We start from the raw sequence: 14,698 nt of genomic DNA on the forward strand, positions 1-14,698 counted from the left end.
AAGGACTCCAACAGCAGCCTCCTTCTTTAGGTCTCTGAGCCAGCTTCCCTCTGAGCCAGCTTCCCCTAGCTTTATTATTACTTGTACTCATGCTCCTAACATTCATCATTCATACTTACATAAAGCACATGGAAGCAGAGGCTGGCCATATAAACAATCAGCTCACAACAGGGTTTCTCACCCTCAGTACCACCGACATTTGGGGTAATTATTTCTCATGGAGGGGCTGTCTTATTGCAAGATGTTTAGCAGCAGCGTTCCTGGCCTCTATCCAGTAGATGCTACTAGCACCTCCCCCAATTCTAGTCATGACACTGCCAAATGTCCCCTGAGGGACAAAAACTGTCCCCAGTTGAGAGCCACTGATTTAAAAGTTTTAAACTTCCAAAATCATCTGTGTATATACATATATGTCAAGCCTAAACTTCTTTCCCATGTGTGTCTTTTTTTTTTTTTAAGATTTCATTTATTTATTTGAGAGCGAGAATGAGAGAGAGAGAGAGAGAGAGAGAGAGCACATGAGAGGGGGGAGGGGCAGAGGGAGACGCAGACTCCCTGCCGAGCAGGGAGCCCGATGCGGGACTCGATCCCGGGACTCCAGGATCATGACCTGAGCCGAAGGCAGTCGCTTAACCAACTGAGCCACCCAGGTGCCCCTCCCATGTGTGTCTTATACAATTATACTGATTCTCAGTCTTGCCCACATAATCTCCTTTTTCTCAAAAGAACTTTCCAAATAGATCAGGTCCACTGTTCTCTAGAAAATAATTTCATTCTCACTTCCAAGTCTTTGACACACAGTTTCCTCACTAAAATTCCTCATTCACGCTTATATTCAATGCCCTACATCCATCCTTTAGTAGCTGGTTCTTTGCATAAGCAATACTGTTCAGCCTAGTTCAGTTCACCATATACAGTCTGCACTAAACAACAGTATTTTATATTGTTGCTGTTAATCTCATATCCCAAACTAAGGTTTGTTGCCCTGGCACATTTCTTTTGTATAAACAATTGCACCTAACACTGCTGGGCATAGAGACAATCAAAAGCGTGATAACTGATGAATGAAATTTAAATGCTCTGCTGTAAATCACTGTAAACTGCTGATTTCTTATGAAATGATTTTGCTTTGAACCTTTATTTCTTGTCATGGAGCTATAAGTATAATCACTCCAGATACAAAGTGACCACTCAATAGAATTTCAGAACAAAAATATATAATGGTATATTTTAAGTAATATATAGGTTTCAAACTGTTCTCTACACTGTCAGGAATGATATAAAGGAATTAAAACTATAAACTACAACACAACCATGAACTTTATGAACTCCATTTATCTTAAAATATCCAGCGGAATTTTTGCTCAGTGCACAAAATTTAAGTATGGTCAACAGGAGGAGAGAAGCCAACTGAATAGTGTGTGAATGTATATGTATACACGAACACACTTCACATAGATCCCCAGTTGAGAGAAATAAATGAAAGAGCTTTGTAAAGTAAAAAGAGTCAAAATATAAAGGATGCAGTTAAAGAAGCATAGTTAAAAGCATGAAACCAGGGCGCCTGGGTGGCTCAGTTGGTTGAGCGACTGCCTTCGGCTCAGGTCATGATCCCAGGGTCCCGGGATCGAGCCCCACATCGGGCTCCCTGCTCTGCGGGGAGCCTGCTTCTCCCTCTCCCACTCCCCCTGCTTGTGTTCCCTCTCTCGCTGTGTCTCTCTCTGTCAAATAAATAAATAAAATCTTTAAAAAAAAAAAAAAAAAAAGCATGAAACCAGCCTGCTTGGGTCCCAAATATATTAGCTGCGTGTCCTTGTACAAGTTACTCAACTTCTCTGTGTCTCAGTTTCCTCCTTGTCAAAAAGGGGATAATAATAGTATCCGTCCCAAAGTATAAAGCTCTCAAACACTGCTTAGCATACAGAACGCCCCCCCAAAATACTTAATTATTATTATTACAATGCTAGTTATTAGCCAAGTAAAAGCCTCAATGTATAAAATTCTGATTCAAGTCTGAAGCAGGTTCAAACAAAACAGAATAAACTACTGACACAGTTTAAGCTATTATTAGGTGGCCTAGGTTCTTAGAATGTTTTGCTAGTGCTAAACTATTACACAACTAATTTTTGTCCGTTTTTTTTTTCTTTTAATCTGTAAAGAAACTGACATAGACACCTCTGTTTTCAAGGAACTTTACAAGCCACAAGAAAACAACTGAACTCTTTGTTATCTCCATATTTAAGCCAATTTAAAAGCGTGGTAAAAGCCTGTAAAAGTACTGTTACAAAACAACTTCTCAGAAAATACAATGAGATTTTCAAAGTTGCAATCAGCAATTCTTGTGCAGTTATGTCAAGCTTTCGTCCCGCTAAACAAAAGCTTATCTGTCAGGGAGCCACGGACCCGTCAGAAAGTAAGGAAATACCAGGGCCCGGCCCAGGCGGCTCGGGAAAACAGGTCCCCAAACAGAGCGCCGCAGACGCGTCCCGTCCTTCCCCCTCCCCGGCCCCACCCGCAGAGAAGGTAAGTGACAGCTGGCCGCGTCCACGCCTCGCCCGGCCCGGCCCGGGCCCGTGGCGCCCCGCCCCCGCCCCGCTCCCGGCGGCCTCCAGCGCCCGCCGCCCGGACGCTCCTCGCCGCGGCGGGGCAGGGGCTCCCGCCCGGACACCGCGTCCTCGCCGCCCCGCCCCCGCCCCCGCCCCCGCCGCCGGCTCGGCCGAGCGGAGGCCGCCGCGGGGCCCCAGGTGGGCCCAGGGCGCGCCCGGGCGCGAGGAGACGCGCGGCCTCCGCAGGGCAGCTGCGGGCGCCGGGCTCGTGCGGGCCCGGCGGTCACTTACCGGCGCCTCATGGTACCGCGGCGCCTCAGCCCAGCCCCGGGACTAACCAACTACGCCCGGCAGCCCAGGACGTCCCTCGGCTCCCGGGCCGTGCCCCACTCTGAGCCATTCAAACGCGGCCGCGCGCGCAGCCCGCCGGGATAGCTTCCCCGGGGAGGTCTGGCCGGCTCCGCCCAACGCTGGCTCCGCCCTCCTCGGGTCGCGCAGGACCGGAGAGGGGGAAGAGGACGTGTGGCCATCCTGCCCCCTGGTGGCCACGGGCCCGCACAGTAGTCTTGCAATGGGGCGGCAAGTAATAAGGCTGTAGGCACTGAGCTCTAGGAACGGAGGGTCATCAAAGAATGACCCTGAGCTAGTGACAGTCTGGTGAGGGAGACCATGCCTTAAGTGTTGTCCCAGGAGATGAAACAATCTGCTATAAGTGCACGGAGAGAGCTATTCATTCACTCCCATTTAAACGCACTAAGGCGAAGTATTTTTTTTTTTTCTTTTAAGATCTTATTTATTTATTTGACAGGGAGAGAGACAGCGAAAGAGGGAACACAAGCAGGGGGAGTGGGAGAGGGAGAAGCAGGCCTCCCGCTGAGCAGGGAGCCCGATGTGGGGCTCGATCCCAGGACCCTGGGATCATGACCTGAGCCGAAGGCAGACGCTTAACGACTGAGCCACCCAGGCGCCCCGAAGGCGAAGTATTTAAAAGCATGGACCCTGGACCTACGTGATCTTGACCAAGTCACATAAATTCCTGTGTGTTTTGATTTGCCCAACTGTAAAATGGAGATTATAATGGTATCTGCCTCACAGCTGTGAGAATTAAATGAATTCATACATATAAAATACTTAGAGGGATGTGTCTGGCATATGGTAAGCACTATACCATTGTTAGCTATTATGTTTCCGTTCCCAATATGTGTCAGACTCTGTGTTAGACTCTTAAGAACACAAGAAATATGGGGGCACCTGGGTGGCTCAGTCGTTAAGTGTCTGCCTTCGGCTCAGGTCATGATCCCGGGGTCCTGGGATCGAGCCCCACATCGGGCTCCCTGCTCAGCGGGAGGCCTGCTTCTCCCTCTCCCGCTGCTTGTGTTCCCTCTCTCGCTGTGTCTCTGTCAAATAAATGAATAAAAAAAAAAAAGAACACAAGAAATATGTATGATGCAAACCCTATCCCCCGGAAGCAAGCTCAGGCTTTTTGGTGTGGGAAACACTGGAATATGAGATTAGGGTTGGGTCTGTCCCTCACCTACTTTTAATCACTGAGGAAAATTCTCTTCATCATAGTAGAGACAGAGTGTACCCATCTTCAAAGGTAAACCACTGGTCAAGGTTAACCAAATTGTGACAGGAGCAAGATTGGTCTCTGCTAGGCCTCTCACCCCTTGCAGAAGCCAATCAAGTGGTGCATTCTTTTTTTTTTTTTTAAGATTTTATTTATTTGACAGAGACATAGCAAGAGAGGGAACACAAGCAGGGGGAGTGGTAGAGGGAGAAGCAGGCTTCCAGCCGAGCAGGGAGCCCGATGCAGGACTCGATCCCAGGACCCTGAGACCATGACCTGAGCCGAAGGCAGACGCTTAACGACTGAGCCACCCAGGCACCCCTAAGTGGTGCATTCTTGATGAAACGTTTCCTCACTGCAATTACCAAATTCCTTAACTCACTTTTTTTAGGCTCTTTTTTCCTGAACTGTCCAGGGCTTGCCTAAGCAATGGGTTGCTCATGTTTGGTTCGACAATATTTTTGAGGGCCTACCATGTGCCAGGTTGACATTGTACCAGCTGCCACAGATAGCCTGGGAGAGCTCATAGCAGCTTGGACAAACAGGAAAAGAGATCATTCCAATACACTGTGGTGAGTGCAATGATAAAAGTATATACTAAATGTTATGGGAGTTCAGAGTAATGGGAGGTCTGGTAGACAAACTAATCAGAACTAAAATGTCATTAGATGATAAAAACAATGCATTTTTCTTCCCTAGTAACTTAATGCAAAAAATTAAGTAATGATGAAAGTTTGGGCCACTACTCTAGGTTGGTGGGAGAAATCTTTTAAGATATATTTTGCATAAGCAATGCCTTTGAGAGCCAAGCACAAGCAGGCACATGCCTATGTGTGGGGCCACACCTGTAACAGGTGGGACTATTGAGAGACTCCGGAAGGGTGAGTGGGGGAAGGGAGCAGGAACCCTGGGTTCTAGGGGTATGCAACATAGAACATTTCTTGAGTATGACTTCTACTAAGTAGGTGTGCTATTTTAAAGAAAATAAAAATCCAACACACATGGGTGAAGTCACTTTCTCTCAAGCTATTTCTTCATCACTATCATCATAAACAGGAATTTCCTGATGACCCACAAAAGGCACCATGTGGGGCCCTCATCAGAAAATGAGGAAAAGAGTGTAATACACAGTACCTTACCTCAAGGGAGGCTAGTTGATGAGAGAAGACAAATAACGGAGTCCTAGGACTCAAGGGAATCTGCTGCGTTAACATAGAAGGATCTCAGCTAAAACAAGGCCTCCAGTTGTCTGAGGCCAGAGGAGAATCCCGATATTCACATTTCTAGAGCTTCTTAGGGCATAGTCTCTCAGGCAGTTGTCTCTAGACTCAGGTTCTGAGGTTATACCAGTGATGAGCAGCCCTGGCCCATGGGTCTCATGTGGCTGCCAAGTGTCAACATAACTTAAGGTGAAAATAAAGAAATTTGCCTTCATATTGCTATGTTTGAAATATATACCATTTTAGTGATAAGAATGCAGGTCAGTTTTCTTCATTGACACTTTTTAGTCAACCAAAGTTGAATTCTTTTCCCTTGGAGTCCAATCAAGGTTTTTTCTTTTATAGATTAAAAAAAAGATTTAAAAAAAGGGGGGGGCACCTGGCTGGTTCAGTTGGTAGAGCATGCAACTCTCGATCTCAGGTTTGTGAGTTCAAGTCCCACAATCTGTATAGAGATTACTTAAAAAAATAAATTTTAAAAAAGTGCAGCCCATACATATTTTTATTATCCCTCCACCAGTCCTTGTGCATAGAAAGGTGTGCACTGCTCACCCTCACCTTGAGCGGTCTCCAAGGGAATTTACTTCCCTGGCCATTCCCTCATTCCTTCCTTCTGAATACCTTATATTCCTTGCCTCTGAATGAACAGGCAGGTAAGTCAGCCTTTCTGCCCCCACCCCATCTGTCTTTCTTAGGGGTATGGATGTCATTCAGGGGTGTATAGAGTAACCCTGACCATAAACACTCATATGAGAAAAGAATTCTCATGCAAAGTCTTATGCCTCCTTCTAACTGGACCATTGGGGAGGATCGTGGGGGAAGATTTGAACCAGTCTTGAGAAGCTGGGCAGGATTTTGACAAGCAGGGTGCTCTGGAAATTTGAGGGGCAGGGGAGGGAGTGCAGAGTAAGTTCTAGGACCACTGTCTCTCCCAATTTGAGTGAGTGGAGGTAGCTCTGCAGAGTGGCGAGAGCAAAGACTGAAAAGGTATGCAGTCACTTGACAGGTTGTGAAGATCTGGAGTGATCAAGCAAAGGTTTTTGGGACAGAAAAAAAATCACTAGAAACACTTAAAAGTCTATTACTCATGGATAAGCACTATTTCCATTTGAATATATGTTTTTTTCAGATATTTTACTATGCAAATGTAGCTATATCTAAGAACAGAAATGAGATTATATCCTACTTACAACTTTGTAAACTGCTTTTTTATGAGCAATATCATATTACATATGTCAATCCATGACAATTAATATAAACGTACATAATAAAAAAGGCATAGGCATTGAGGGAGGAAGTGATGAAGTTAAATCAGTACTTCAGAAGGATTAATCTGTCACTGGGTTGTAAGATGGCTAGTGGGAGGAAGGGAGGATTGATGGCAAGAACGTTAGGTATGAAAGTGTTGTAGTTCAGACCAGGGGTTCAGGGAGCCATAGCTTTTACTGTGCTGTGTGTCATTCTCATTAATGCCGACTGATGCCAGGCCTGATAAAGGACAATGCTTGAAAAGACCTAAATAAAAGACAGCAATAGCTCATCCATTCCATAAGAAACTGCATCCACTGCTCAGTCTCAGAGCCTTTGGAAAATTCCAGGCACTTGACTTTGGCAGTCATAGTGGGAAATCAATCCTTTTTTTTTTCTGTTCCTCCCTTCCCCACCTTCCTGTGTAGACTGTAGAGGAAGGAATGGCATTAGGGAACATTTCTGGTAAGGCCGTAGCCGTGGAAATTAGCAAATCTCACTCGTAGTTTACCAGATTCATGATTATTTCAATCATCACCACAGACTGATGCCCTCAATGGTGCAGAAGCAGCAGGGGTTTTTTGGGGGGCGGGGGAGGAGTTGGAGGGTAGGAGTGGTGGAGATTGTTGATTGGTAGGGGATCCTTTTGTTAAGACAGTTTCTGAGGGCGCCTGGGTGGCTCAGTCAGTTAAGCATCTGCCTTTGGCTCAGGTCATGATCCCAGGGTCCTGGGATTGAGCCCCCATTGGGCTCCCTGCTCCGTGGGAAGCCTGCTTCTCCCTCTCCCACTCCCTCTGCTTGTGTTCCCTCTCTCTCTGTCAAATTTAAAAAAAAAAAGTTTCTGATGCAGCTCTCTGTTACACCTCTACAGATGGAAAGCATGTGACGATATCCGCTGTTTATAGGTTTTCAAATCTGCATCCCAAGAGATCATTTCCCTCCTTCTCCCAGTAGATTTCCTGCAATTAGGGTACACTGTCATCAAGTAGAAGATGGTAGGAAGCAGCATGTTAGAGAGGAAAGAACACTAGCTTTGGAGCAAAGCTCATCTCTATCAGAAGCCTGGATCGCTGCTTTTGGGCCCTCTCTACTCCATTTTTACCTGAACTGCACAGTGGGGATAATAATATTCTTCTCCTCGGGGTTGTTGGGAAGTAGGGTAACATAGGTAAAACACTTCAATAGTGCCTAGTGCAGTGATTGTGTCTCTCTCTGCAAAACATTTCCCCCCTAACTCTACCTGTTCGGTGATTTTTCCGAGAGAATACAGGATGTATGGTTGCGTGCTGTCTTGGGAAAGCAGAGCCCTGGAATTACACCAGCTTTAGGAGGGGGGCCAGTGGTGGGAAACAGACTCACTGTGGTGCTGATGGCCTGGTACTCAGTACATGGCATCTGAACCCTATGGCCATACGCAACACAAACCCAACCGTGCAGTTGCTTGGGGGATTCACGCCTACTGGGGCCTCAAGACAAACAGGCCTTGTGGAGAGGAGTTCAAGGGCAGGGGGACAGGCAGGAAGGCAATGAAATGGGCAGGACAGCAATTATAAGAAGCAGGATAATGTCCATGGAAAGGAGACTTGGAAGAGCAAAGCAGATCCCCAGCCTCAAGAGATGGGGGCTGTAGGAAGATGACAAGACTGAAGTCCACTTCTCAGAGCTGGACACAAAGGTGAAACCACTCTTGCAGTGACACTCTTGCAGGCAAAATTGAGTCTGAGCCTAAACTGGCTCAAGTTCCTACCCCAAATTAGCTATGTTCTTCACAACACCAGTTCTGTAAGATATTGATAGATTGAAAAAAAAAAAGAGGAAAAAAAGAAAAAGAAAAAAAAAGGCTTTCTTCGGGGTGCCTGAGTGGCTCAGTAAGTGTTTGCCTTCGGGGATTGAGCCCCCACATCGGGCTCCTGGCTCTGTGGGACGCCTGTTCTCCCTCTCCCACACCCCCTGCTTGTGTTCCCTCTCTTGCTGTGTCTCTCTCTGTCAAATAAATAAAATCTTAAAAAAAAAAAAAGGCTTTCTTGGATTAAACAAATATTAAGCAAATATTTATTTACTGTAGTATTTCTCAGTCTTTAAAATACTAACATTAATTGTAAGTCTCTAAAAGAAGGATGTAGGGGCGCCTGGGTGGCTCAGTCGATTAAGCGGCTGCCTTTGGCTCAGGTCATAATCCCAGGGTCCTGGGATCAAGCCCCACATCGGGCTCCCTGATCGGTGGGGAGCCTGCTTCTCCCTCTCCCTCTGCCTGCCTCTCTTCCTACTTGTTCTCTCTGTCAAATAAATAAATAAAAACTTAAAAAAAAGAAAAGAAAAGAAAAGAAAAGAAAGATGTATACAGTGTTGCCCAAACTTACCCAAACTCTGAATCCTTTAAAGGGGAGAAAAAAGAAATATTCTAAAGAATTACTCTAATCTGAAAAAAGCAGCAGGACTAGCATGGGTCCTGGGGGATGGGGTGTGGCTCCAGCTGTGGGTTGGGTGGAGAGGAGTGTGGAAGTTGGGTGGGTGCCTCGTGATTGGTCAGGGCTGGATGAGAGCAACAGAGCCCGAACATCTGGCAAGAGCTATAAATGACAAATTGTAAAAAACTGAAATAAAGATTAAGCCATACCATTTTCTTTGCCTTCTTAAAAAATGAAAACATTCCAAGGCAGCTGGGTGGCTCAGTCAGTTAAGCGCCTGACTTCGGCTCAGGTCATGATCTTGGGGTCTTGGGGTGGAACCCTGCATGGGGTTCCGTGCTCAGCGGGGAATCTGCTTGAGATTCTCTCCCTCTGCCCCTCCACCGCACTCATGCTCACTCTCTCTCTCAAATAAATAAATAAAAGTCTTTAAAAAAAAAAACATGGCTCTTCATGAAACAGCATGTTATAAAACAGTATGCTGAGTTAGTCTAAATATAAATCAAAAAAGTCTGGAAGAGTCTGAATCAAAATGTTCATGGGGAACATTTTTTTTTTGCATGCTATGGTTTGTTATCTTTTTTTACTGAACTGTATTTTCCATTTTATATAATAAATGTCCTTCTTCCATAATTAATTTGTAAAAATCACTTTATTAAAGGAACCAATCATAAGCAATTAGGAAATCGAACAAAATTTTTTGTGCAAATTTTTGAAAGTTTAGAATTTAATTTGCAGCTTTGGTGATATTATTTTATCACTTGTTATTTTTTTTCCATTTAAGCTAATCCTGGTTAGCTTGATTCATTTGAATGGACCTCTTTTAGAAAGAAACTTGTATCTTTTTCCTAGGGCTGCTATAATGAAGTATCAGAATCTGGGTGGCGTAAAACAACAGAAATATAGTCATTCTCAGTTCTGGAGGCTAAAGACCAAAATCAAGGCATTAGAGGAATACGCTCTCTCTGCTGGCTCTAGGGAGGAATCCTTCCTGGCCTCTTCCTAGCTTCTGGTGGCTCTGGCAGTCATTGGCTTATAGCTGCATCACTCCCATCTCTATCTCCATTATCACATGGACTTCTTCTTCCTTGTATATCTGTGCGTCTTCCTCTCTTCTTATGAGGACACCAGTCCTTGGATTTAGGGTCCACAATCATCCAAAATGACCTCATCTTTCTAACTACATCTGCAAAGACCCGATTTCCAAATAAGGTCACATTCTGAGTTTCTATCTGGATGGATGTCAATTTGGGGGGACACTATTCAATTTACTATAGAAATAATGTAGTCCACAAACCCTTCGAAGTATAAATTAGCACATTTTGGAGGGCCTCTTTGAGCCTATCAATGTTTTAATTATAACCTCTGTGGTAAGCAATCCTAATTACATGACTCTCCTATAGAACCGTGTTGACAAGGTCCCTAGGGATGTTCACAGCAACATTTTTTGTAATAGTGACAAACTGGAACAACCTAAATGTCCATCAACTGGGGACTGGATAGCTAAATTATCATACATCCATGCCATGTATACTGTATAGACTTTAAAGGGAGGGAAAACTGAATGGGAAGAAATTGAGAGGGAGACAAACCATGAGAGACTCTGGACTCTAGGCACCAAACTGAGGGTTACAGAGGGAGGGGGGGTAGGGGGATGGGGTAATTGGGTGATGGGTATTAAGGAGGGCACATGTTGTGTGTGTTGAGCATTGGATATTATACGCACTAATGAATCACTGAACACGACATCAAAAACTAATGATGTACTATATGCTGGCTGATTGAACATAAGAATTAAAAAAAAAAGAAAAAAAACTGAGCAGCAGCTATGGAAGACATCCAAGATAAAGTAAAAAAACAAAATTAAGTGCACAGTGTTTAATGTGTTTCCATTTATACAATAAGCTCCTACAAATTAGACAACCCTACATTTATGTTTATGTTTTAAGGGATGACTTTGTCTTTCTTTCTTTCTTTTTTTTTTTTAAAGATTTTATTTATTTATTTGAGACAGAGAGAATGAGAGAGCACATGAGAGGGGGGAGGGTCAGAGGGAGAAGCAGACCCCCCGCCGAGCAGGGAGCCCGATGCAGGACTCGATCCCGGGACTCCAGGATCATGACCTGAGCCGAAGGCAGTCGCCCAACCAACTGAGCCACCCAGGCGCCCAGGGATGACTTTGTCTTTCAAGTACTTACTGTTCACCTTCAATTTTTCTGAATCGCACTTCACCCATGTATTAGTCTGCTCAGGCTGCCATAACAAAATACTGTAGATTGGGTGGCTTAGACAACAGAAATTTATTTCCTCACAGTTTTGGAGGCTGCGAAGTCTGAGATCAAGGTGCTTATTGATTCAGTTACTGATGAGAGCTCTCTTCTGGGCTTTAGGACAGCCACCTTCTCACTGTGTCCTCACTGGTGGAGTTAGATAGTGAGCTCTTTTGTGTCTCCTTTGAAGGACAGTAATCCTATTATGAAAGCCCCACCTTCATGACCTCATCTAACCCTAATTACCTCCCAAGGCCCGAACTCCAAATATAATCACATTGGGGATTAGGGCTTCAACATATAAATACTGGGGGAACACAATCAGTCCACAACAATCTTCCTTCCAAAAAATTCAGGCCATAAAGCAATGCTTATACCTGAACCAATTGAGGCTTTTAAAAATTAGCACATGGGGGGCACCTGGGTGGCTCAGTCAGTTGGGTGTCTGACAGGTCATGATCTCAGTGTCCTGAGATCGAGCCTGGCGCTTGGTGTGGAGTCTGCTTGTCCTTCTCTCTCTCCCTCTGCTCCTCGAGGCCCTGCCCCACTCGCTGGCGCTCTCTCTCTCTCTCTGGAATAAATAAATAAAATCTTTAAAAAAATAGCACATAGGGGCGCCTGGGTGGCTCAGTCGTTAAGCTTCTGCCTTCGGCTCAGGTCATGATCCCAGGGTCCTGGGATCGAGCCCCTCATCGGGCTCCCTGCTCTGCAGGAAGCCTGCTTCTCTCTCTCCCCTCCCCCTACTTGTGTTCCCTCTCTCACTCTGTCTCTCTCTGTCAAATAAATAAATAAAATCTTGAAAAAATAAAAAATAAAAAATAAATAAAAAAATAGCACATAGGAAAAAGTACCATAAAGGACCTGGATTGGTCATTCAGATACTTGATATAGAGATAGTTTAGCTCACTTCCAAGATAGCTGAAATTAATCATCAGTATGAATCCAGAGTAACCAAGCTTGAAGAAACATGCTAGGCCATCAGCAATGTATCATTATGACTCATGCTATGGTTGTCATTCTTATCCTTTAATAAGATCTGTGGGAATGGCAATCCTCCCAGTTTCCTAAGCAAGTGTTGGAGGGATGTGCTATAATGGGAACTTGTTAAAATGTGAATTGCACAACAGCTCTCCTGAAATGAAAAAAAGGTAATTGCTAAGGAAGAATGGTATTACTAACCAACATTTTCTTCCAGCACTGTCTAGTTCATGTCACTGCTGACAGGGGCATTTCATGACACTGCAGAGCCATAAACCAGAAGTTTTTTTAAAAAGTAATCCACATAGAAATGATGCAGAAATCCAGCAAGAACTTGGAAGGTAATATCTTATTAAAAAAAAAAAAAGACACAAACTTGTTTTTTCACTGAAGGGGTTTGAAATTTCAAACAGACAAAATGGAGGGGAAAAGTTTCCTCTCGTTAAGACTCTTACTAACACAGAACAAATTGCATCTTGAATAAAGTAGTGTAAGGTGGCCCTTTTCAGAAGGCAGTGATGATACTAGAATCAAATAACACAAATAACTGGGGATTTGCAATGGAAATTGATCTCCGGATAGTGAGTTTGAGCCCCACGTTGGGCGTAGAGCCTACTTAAATTTTTTTAAAAAGTAAATAAATAAAATTTCCTTTTTCAAGTTTCAATCCAAATGCAACTGCTCAGAAAACGGCATGAAGTATTAGAAATAGTCAGCTTCTTAGACCCCTGAAGTGGTGGGGGTGAGATTCAAAAACAAAGACAAAAATTGTGTAGATGGCCCAAATATAAAAGTCAGATGAGGCAACTCACATGACCTATGGAATCATGGTGTGCCTTCTCAGTTTCTTTAATTAAAATCATATTTGCTCAAAAGCACAAAGGGAAGTTTAACATTTATTTTTACAAGTTGAGTATTTCCATTACTGTCTAATTCAAGTTTAGTCCAGTGGCAGGCATGCAAGGAGGCTGCCCCAAACTGCAGATTGTTTGCTAAGATTACTTTGTGTAAGTTCAAACCTTTTAGAGCAGCAAAATACTCTGGGTCAGTGGTTCTTAGTTCTTGCTGCACAGTAGATGCCCATGTTCTATCCTAAGCAAATGAATTAGAATCTCTGGAGTGTGACCCAGCTATCAATTAGTATTTTTAAAGAGCTTCCAAGGTAATTCTCCTGTGAATCCAGGACAGAGAACAATTATGCTTTGAGGTTTGGAAACACGTCATGTTATATTACTAACATTTATACTTTTTCTAAATCCAAAAGTGGTCCCTGCACAATGCAGAGAACTAGGAAAAATATGGGAAAGCACAATTTTTTTTTTAAAAGATTTTATTTATTTGACAGAGAGAGAGACAGCCAGAGAGGGAACAGAAGCAGAGGGAGTGGGAGAGGGAGAAGCAGGCTTCCCGCAGAGCAGGGAGCCTTATGCGGGGCTCGATCCCAGGACCCTGGGATCATGACCTGAGCTGAAGGCAGACGCCTAACGACTGAGCCACCCAGGTGCCCCAGGAAAGCACAATTAAAAAAAAAATTATCTGAAATCCCATTACTCCTTTATGTGTTTATCATTTTTTTCTATGAATATATATGAAAGAGTAATATGCAAAATGTTTTTAAAAATATATTTTAGAATTAGAAGGTAACTTTAGAAGTCATTTAGTAGAAGTCTCTTATTTTATAGATGAAGAAATTAAGGCCAAGAGTTCCTAACTCAAAGTGATACAGGTAGTTCATTTGGAGTCAGGATTAGAATCTAGGTTTACCTTGATTTTTCTTGAAAAACATAATTTGTAAAAAACAAAAAAACAACTTGAATCCTCGAGTTTAATTTCAACTTGAAACTCCATTTTTATAAAGGATCTATTATTTCTTATGATATTCTAATATCTTACAAAAAAAAACAAAACCAAGCAGAGCTTTTCAAGGACTACCTTCATCTTTCTCCTGAAAAATTCTAGCATGCTTGGAAGAAAGTTGCCCTCATTGTATTCTATGGAACACTGACTCCATAGGAAATGTATAGGTGTGATAAGGGAAAATAAAAGGGGGGGGGGAGCTTCTCATTTACGTGAATGGGAAGCAGAATTAAAGAAGGTTCTTTATTGAATCATTTCTCATGGTTTTAATGTTATACTAATCCCACTGAGAATCTCTAAGGTGTGTGTGCAGAAGAGCATCTGTAGTTTTTCTCAAATGTGTTTGACCTTGGAATCCTTCTTCAGTTCAGTTCCAATTTTCACCTCCGTCTTCATGTTCTTTGGAACATGTTTTAGCAAACAACACTCTGAGGACTCCTAGGATAAAGGAAAAATGACCTGCACTAACCTGAGGCCAAAGCAACCTTGATTTGGGTTACGGTTGAAACATTTTTGTAGTCAGTGGGGGAGTACTTTAAAAGGGAAGGAATATATGATTTGAATGACTGACAACCTTTTCAAAAGTGTTCCTTTACAATTT

The 14,698-nt window shown here is 43.6% G+C and overlaps 1 protein-coding gene across 4 annotated transcripts in view; it reads right to left on the reverse strand.

Moving 5' to 3' along the window:
* The window catches only part of KATNBL1 (katanin regulatory subunit B1 like 1), a 42,032-nt gene extending 39,038 nt beyond the window's left edge, over positions 1 to 2,994 (reverse strand). For 2 of the 4 annotated variants that reach the window (XM_064570719.1, XM_045900416.3), the window contains exon 1: positions 2,838 to 2,993. The gene's annotated coding sequence lies outside the window, so the exon portion shown is untranslated. Of the gene's footprint in view, positions 1 to 2,837 lie in introns of all 4 variants that reach the window. The other 2 variants (XM_054513621.2, XM_064570718.1) reach the window with 2 other exon arrangements.
* Between the last annotated feature and the right edge of the window lie 11,704 nt (positions 2,995 to 14,698).

Source organism: Mirounga angustirostris, unplaced genomic scaffold (assembly GCF_029215605.1).
Source record: "Mirounga angustirostris isolate CCGP_5_RB_7025 unplaced genomic scaffold, mMirAng1.0.hap1 SCAF_9, whole genome shotgun sequence".
In the NCBI taxonomy this organism is placed as follows: domain Eukaryota; kingdom Metazoa; phylum Chordata; class Mammalia; order Carnivora; family Phocidae; genus Mirounga; species Mirounga angustirostris.